The sequence below is a fragment of the Octopus sinensis genome, unplaced genomic scaffold (assembly GCF_006345805.1).
Source record: "Octopus sinensis unplaced genomic scaffold, ASM634580v1 Contig14706, whole genome shotgun sequence".
NCBI classification, from domain to species: Eukaryota; Metazoa; Mollusca; class Cephalopoda; order Octopoda; family Octopodidae; genus Octopus; species Octopus sinensis.
The window spans coordinates 18,409-25,457 of NW_021833313.1; the positions used below are offsets into that span (position 1 = coordinate 18,409).

General features: G+C 42.2%; 1 pseudogene; it reads right to left on the reverse strand.

The window, feature by feature from the left end:
- Positions 1 to 3,172: 3,172 nt before the first annotated feature.
- On the reverse strand, positions 3,173 to 3,291 carry LOC115230170 (annotated as a pseudogene).
- Positions 3,292 to 7,049: the final 3,758 nt, after the last annotated feature.

A 7,049-nucleotide genomic window follows, 5' to 3' on the forward strand; every position in this document is an offset into this window, starting at 1 on the left:
GCTGTAACATCGTGTTGTAACGGCAGATGTAACAGCGGTAGCAGCAGCCGCAGCACGGCATGGAGGTAGGTAACACGAAGGTGCAATAGTTGTAATAGTGGCAGCAGCAGCGACAGCAGCAGCAATAGTAGTAGTAGTAATAATAATGGTAGCAGCAGCAATAGCAGTAGTAGTAGTAGTAGTAGTAGTAGTAGTAGTAGTAGTAGTAGTAGTAATGGTAGCAGCAGCAGCAGCAGCAGCAGTAGTAGTAGTAGTAGTAGTAGAAGTAGTAGTAGTAGTATCAGCAACAGTAGCAGCAGCAGCAGTAGTAGTAATAGTAATAGTAGTAGTAGCAGCAGCAGCAGCAGTAGTAGTAGTAGTAATGGTAGCAGCAGCAGCAGCAGCAGCAGCAGTAGTAGTAGTAGTAGTAGTAGTATGGTAGCAGCAGCAGCAGCAGTAGTAGTAGTAGTAGTAGTATAGCGGGAAACCGTTATAGCTGCTGAAGGTGTTGCAATTGAAGCAACAGCAGCAAAAAATGAACAGCGGCAACAGCACCAGGACACAAATATTGACAACAGCAACAACAACAACACATACAACAGTTACGATATTAGAATTCATCATCATCATCATTATAATCATCGTCGTCCTCACCATCATCCCCTGCAGCAGCAGTAGTAGAAGCAGTAGTAATAGTTGTAGTACTAGTAACAACACAGCAGCAGCAGCAACAACAACAACAGCAGCAGTAGTATTAGTAGTAATAAATATAACACTACCAGCAGCGGCAGCAGCAGCAGCAGCAGCAGCAGCAGCAGTGTTATTAGTAGTAAGACTAGCAGCAACAGTTGCAGCCTCAGCAGCACTTTTAGTTTCAGCCGTAATCGGAGAGGCCTCTTCGTGGTGGCATAAACTGCTGGAAATAGCAGCCAAATCACCGACACACACACACACAGTATTTAAGATAGGACATGGTGTTATGCATTCTCAAGTGAACGATTGGTGAATGGAAATGGAAAGAAAAATAAAAAATAAAGCAGAGGTGGTGGTCAAGTTTTGATTGTCCCTCATTTGACTCCTGATTGTAACGAGTCGGGAGTCAAATAATAACTGCATAAAACGGCATTAGTTGTATCATCATCATCATCATCATCATCATCATCATCATCATCATCATCACCATCAGTAGCAGATATCCTCCTTTTTTATATAATAATAATAATAATAATAACAATAATAATGCTTTCTACTAAAGGCACAAGGCCTGAAATTTTGGGAGAGGGGGACTAGTCGATCACATCGACCCCAGTGTTCAACTGGTACTTACTTTATCGATTTCGAAAGAATGAAAGGTAAAGTCGACCTCGGCGGAAATTGAATTTAAAATGTAAAAACGGACGAAATGCCGCTAAGCATTTTACGCGGCGCAATAATAATGATAATAATAATAATAATATACAGGCGCAGGAGTGGCTGTGTGGTAAGAAGCGCGCTTCCCAACCACGTGGTTCCGGGTTCAGTTCCACTGCGTGGCACCTTGGGCAAGTGTCTTCTACTAATATTATTATTATTGCTGTGGTTGTTGCTATTATAAGGTGGCGAGCTGGCGGAGTCGTTAGCACGCCGGGCGAAATGCTTCGTCTGCCGCTACGTTCTGAGTTCAAATTCCGCCGTGGTCGATTTTGTCTTTCTTCCTTTCGGGGTCGATTAAATAGGTACCAGTTACGCACTGAGGTCAATATAATCGACTTAATCCGTTTGTCTGTCCTTGTTTGTCCTCTCTGTGTTAAGCCCCTTGTGGGTAGTAAAGAAATAGGTATTTCGCCCTTCGTTACATTCTGAGTTCAAATTCCGCCGAGATCGACTTTGCCTTTCCTCCTTTCGAGGTCGATAAAATAAGTACCAGTTGTACACTGGGGTCGTCTGATCCCCACCTCTCGAAGCTCGCCTTGGAGCAAAAACTTGAAATAATAATAATAATTATTAATTTCCCAATCTTCTGATTTATCGATGTCACGTGTCTTCAGCTCCTTCCTGCAGCTTCCAGACGCAACAATTCCCTCAACAAACGCAGCAATGTTCCAAGTTTTGCTGCCAACTAAATACTTCCTGACAAGTTTGGAACTTACAGCTTCTGATGCCAGACAACTGTTTGCTTTGAGACGCTCCCAAGCGCACCGATCACAATAGGTACCAGACTCACTTTTGGGGCTCTATGATGCGTTTCAGAAGCAGTAGCAGTAGCAGCAGCAGCAGCAGCAGCAGTAGTAGCAGTAGTAGTAGTAGTAGTAGTAGTAGTATAGTAGTAGTAGTATAGTAATTGATATTGGTACAGTAATCAAATGGTACGGTACCTACCATGGAATGGTGGGAGATAAATTATCCATGGGAAACGGTATCGATTTTGCACAGCAGCCCCTAATGTACCATGACGTTTAGTTCATGCCTCAGGACACGATTGTGAAAGACACTGGGTGACGGGAGCAGAAAGGATTTGTGAACATCTTGTAGTCGGTTGATGTCACCATCATTATCATAAAAAAAAAACCAAGAGTTAGATAAGATTCTGTCGAAAAGATAAAAGTGGGACCCATTCGACCGAACCCACCCCCTTGGGTAGTAATTTGAAGACGTCTTCTGTTTGTTTTTTTTTTGTTTTGTTTTGGTTGTTGGTGGATATTGGACAAATGTCCGGGATTTTGCTAAACTGACTGCGACGCTTAAACCTCGAGGTTAAACGTCGAACAAACGAGGACAAAAACATCAAAAATGATTCGGAAATTGGTTTCATTAAGTGAGGAGAGAGTTCTTGTCTTCAGAATATTGTGGCTGACATATCATGGCCTTGGAACTAATGTTTTCGTTTTTGCTTTGAATGTCGGATGTTCAAAAACCTTTCACTACAGCAAAACCATTGAATGGCAATTGCAAGCTTGGAGTCACGGATTATCTTCAATATTTCGGCATTTATATACATTGGTTTCAAATTTCGGCACAATGCCGGCAATTTTGAGGAAGTGGGTAAGTCGATTACATCAACCACAGAGCTCAACTGGTACTTGTTTTATCGACCCCGAAAGGATGAAAGGCAAAGTCTACCTTGGAGAAATTTCTACTCAGAACGTAAAGACGGACGAAATGCCACTAAGTATTTTCCCGGAATGTTAACGATTCTGCCAGTTCGTCAGTGAGAGACTTACGGCACCCAGGTTTCCCAAGCGCTCACCCATTTAAGTACTAACTGGGGTCGACGTTGCTTAATTTCGGTGACCGGACGAGAATCGGTGCATTCAGCGTGATATGACCGTAAGCAGAGTTTATATATGTTAAACCCAGGGCAGGTTTGATTAGGCATCCCTCTTTTACACGACTGCTTCTGTTGAATTCAAGAATGAGTTCATCATGGTACGATACTCACTCTTTTATGTCAGTATGAACCAGATGGGTGAAATGGTGTACAATAACCGAATTTCTTGAGTATATTCCATAAAATGAGTCTTTGCACTGTGCCAGATACTTAATCCAAATAACAGAGGATAAAACTCATCCACCAAAAAAAAAAAAAGGTTCCTGCTATTTCTTCGACTTTTCTTGATGCTGTTTGGCACCGCCAATCATATTAGTTGTGCGCCATTGAGAACAAAAAGTCTGTTGAACCGATTCAGGAGTATCTAAGATAAAATCTTATCAGCAGATGATAACAAAAAGATGCCCCACCCCGCCACTGTAGTTTCCTCAGACAAAACAACTACCTTTCTCAAAGATAGCCACAATGCCGACCTCTTTAAAGTCGCTACGCATAGGTCTTTGTTACTATACTTATAGAATCAGGTGGCGAAAGTTGATCCTGAAAAATACTCTTCTCTGCTTGTACTCCTCAGCGGAAATGGAATCAAGACCAGAAGTTTTCTGGCTACGAATCTGATCGATGGCAGTGACCAGTTCCTTTCGGGATGGGCAATTTGCTAGTAATATCGATTTAGGGAACGTGAGCTTATTAATATAAGAGTCATGAGAAGCTATCAGCGGTCAATTCCATTGGTTGCCGAACCGTTACGTCATCTCTGAATATACAACTGTCTTCAGCCTTTATTGGTGTTGGTGCCGCCTTCACAACGAATGATTCATAGAACTGAATGGAAGTGAAATCACAATCTTGGAAAACTTTCAATTTCGTTTACTGTCTCATCAGTCGTTTTGGATTCTCTAACTGGGCATCGCCTTGGAGTTCCTCAAACCAGTCTTGATGCTGTTGACGACAAAAGAACTTCACTACTGATACTTTAGTAGAAAATACTGCGGTTTTCAAGCGAGAACCATTGGGACCCCTGCGGCGGCTGGGTTTGAGATTCTGGTTTCCGATGATGCTTGTCCACTTATTGCAGACGTTCTCCGCATGGGATGTTGGAATCAGCCACGGAGAGAAGTTTATCACTGGATAGTTCTGACGTAATTACACGTGACAGGGTGTTGCAGAAACTTGGCTTAACATCGCTATTTGTATCGTCGCCATTTGTATATGTCCCAAAATTGAGAAGTTTCATAAAACAAAACTGAGTTTGAACGTCAAATAGGAGAATAAGTTGCCACCTTTGAAGTCAGAGCAGCTCCTCATACTTAAGCATAAACGTGTAACCTCATAAATGAAAGCCATGAAACTAGACTTAGGTAATATGACAGGTAAACACGTATCTCTCTCCATTGTAGTTGTCCATCAAAGGCGGCGAGTTGGCAGAAACGGTAGCACGCCGGGCGAAACGCTTAGCAGTATTTCGGCTGCCGCTACGTTCTGAGTTCAAATTCCGCGAAGTCGACTTTGCCTTTCATCCTTTCGGGGTTGATTAAGTAAGTACCAGTTAATCGACTGGTCCTCTACCCCCAAATTTCAGGAATTGTGCCTATAGTTGGAAGGATTATCGTTGTCCCTCATAAAATTTCAAGATTTTATATAAAAATTACATATGTCATTTATATTGTTATAAGACGAGAATTTTATGTTTTGCTTTCTTGTTTTTGAAACACCGTTGCAATAAAGTAACAACAAAAACAAAAGTTACTAAATTCCAGGCCACCATTGAAAGACATCGTCTCCGATTGCTGGGACAGGTGTAAAAAAGGGAAGCCAGGTACGAGAATACCCAAACAGATTCCTGTACTTTGAACTTGAAGATTGTCATCGTTTGAGGAGTGCCCTCTGAAATATTTCTGTGACTCGATCTGGAAGACCAGAGTATGGTTTCGCATTGCTACCTGACTTCGATGGGGGTGGGAGGGTGGGTGTTACTGAAGATCCTAAGAAGTTGCGGCGAGGTTGCAGTGAGAGAATGACTGAGGAGTGCAGAGATGGTTCGATGCCAGTAGAGTGAAGGCCAAACATCCACAAAGAAGGGGGTGGGTTGGGGGAACCCGGAAGTGGATTTTTGAGACAGGAATCAGGACAAAGATCGTTTTCTACAAAAGTTTAGAAAGAAGAAAAAAAAAAGTGAAACATCACTAACAATGATTAGTGAAGAGAGGATAACCTTGAAAATATCCTCGACTTGGTGGTCATACCAAAGTAGTAGTAGTAGTAGTAGTTGTAGCAGTGGTGGCGGTGGTAGTAGTAGTGGTGGTCGTGGTGATTGTGGTAATAGCGGCCGTACTGATGGTTGTCATACTACTACTACTACTACTACTACTACTACTATACTACTACTACTACTGACTACTACCACAACAACAACAACAACAACTACTACTACTACTACCACTGTTATTACTACCACTGCTACTACTACTACTACTACTACTACTACTACTACTAGTAGCATTGGTGATAGTAGTTGTAGTAGTAATGGTAGCAATCGTAGTCGTGGTAGTAGTAATATCTGCATTAGGGATAGTATCAGTAATAATAGCTACATTAGTAGTAGTAGTAGTAGCTGCAGTAGTTATGAGGTGTAACAGTGGTACAGTGTAGCAGCGGTAGTAGTAGTAGTAGAAGTAGTAATAACTGCAGTAGTGATAGTATGAACATCAGCAACAAGTATGGAAGGTTAGAGAGAGAGAGAGAGAGAGAGAGAGAGAGAGAGAGGGAGAGAGAGGGAGAAAGAGATATGGGGGAATAAGTAGAGATCGATGATTAGCGGATCAGAGAGAGAGAGAGGAAAGAGAGGAGTGGAGAGGGGTAGTGCAGTAGGAAGAAGAAAAGGAAGAAAAAGAACTGAGAGAAAGAGAGATAGACAGATTGATAGATAGAGAGAGGGAAGGATAGAAAGATAGGTAGGTAGGTAGATAGAGGGAGATAGAAAGAGTGATGGGATAGATAGATAGTGATAAACAGATAGATAGAGAAATAGATAGATAGATAGATAGATAGATAGGAGAGAGAGAGAGAGAGAGAGAGAGAGAGAGAGCAAGGATGCAGTAAAAGAAATGACAGACGAACAGAAAATAAAGAAGAACGAAAAGGAGAAAATGAGAGTGGAAAGGAGAGAGGAGAGAGTGTGTTAGTTTAATAGAGAATGAGAAAGGGAGAGAGAAAGAAAGTGAAAGAGGGAGAGAGAGAGAGAGAGAGAGAGAGAGAGAAAGAGAGAGGGAGTGAGAGAGAGAGTGTGAAAGGGTGAAAGGGTGTGTGTGTATTTGTGTGTGAGAGAGCAAGAATTATTGAGTGACGGCACGTGGAGAGAATTAGAAGAGGAGAGAGAGAGAGAGGAAGGTGAAAGGGAGGGAAGGAGAGGAGAAGAAGCGATAGAATAAAGGAAAGGAAGAAAGGAAGAGGAGAAGATGGGAGAAGTAGGAAGAGAAAGTGTGAGAGAAGTTAAGATAGATAGGTAGATAGAGTGACAAAGAGAGAGAGAGAGAGAGAGAGAGTGAGAGAGAGGTAACGATTAGAATGGATAGACAGACAGACATACAGATAGAATAAACTGTTAGATAGATAGAAAGATAGGCAGATAGGTATAAGATCAGAGAGAGAGAGAGAGAGAGAGAGAGCGAGAGAGCGAAAGAGAAGGCAGAGAGAGAGAGGGAGAGAGAGGGAGAGACAGAAAGACAGAGGGAGAGAGAGAACAACGGCAGACAACAGTAAT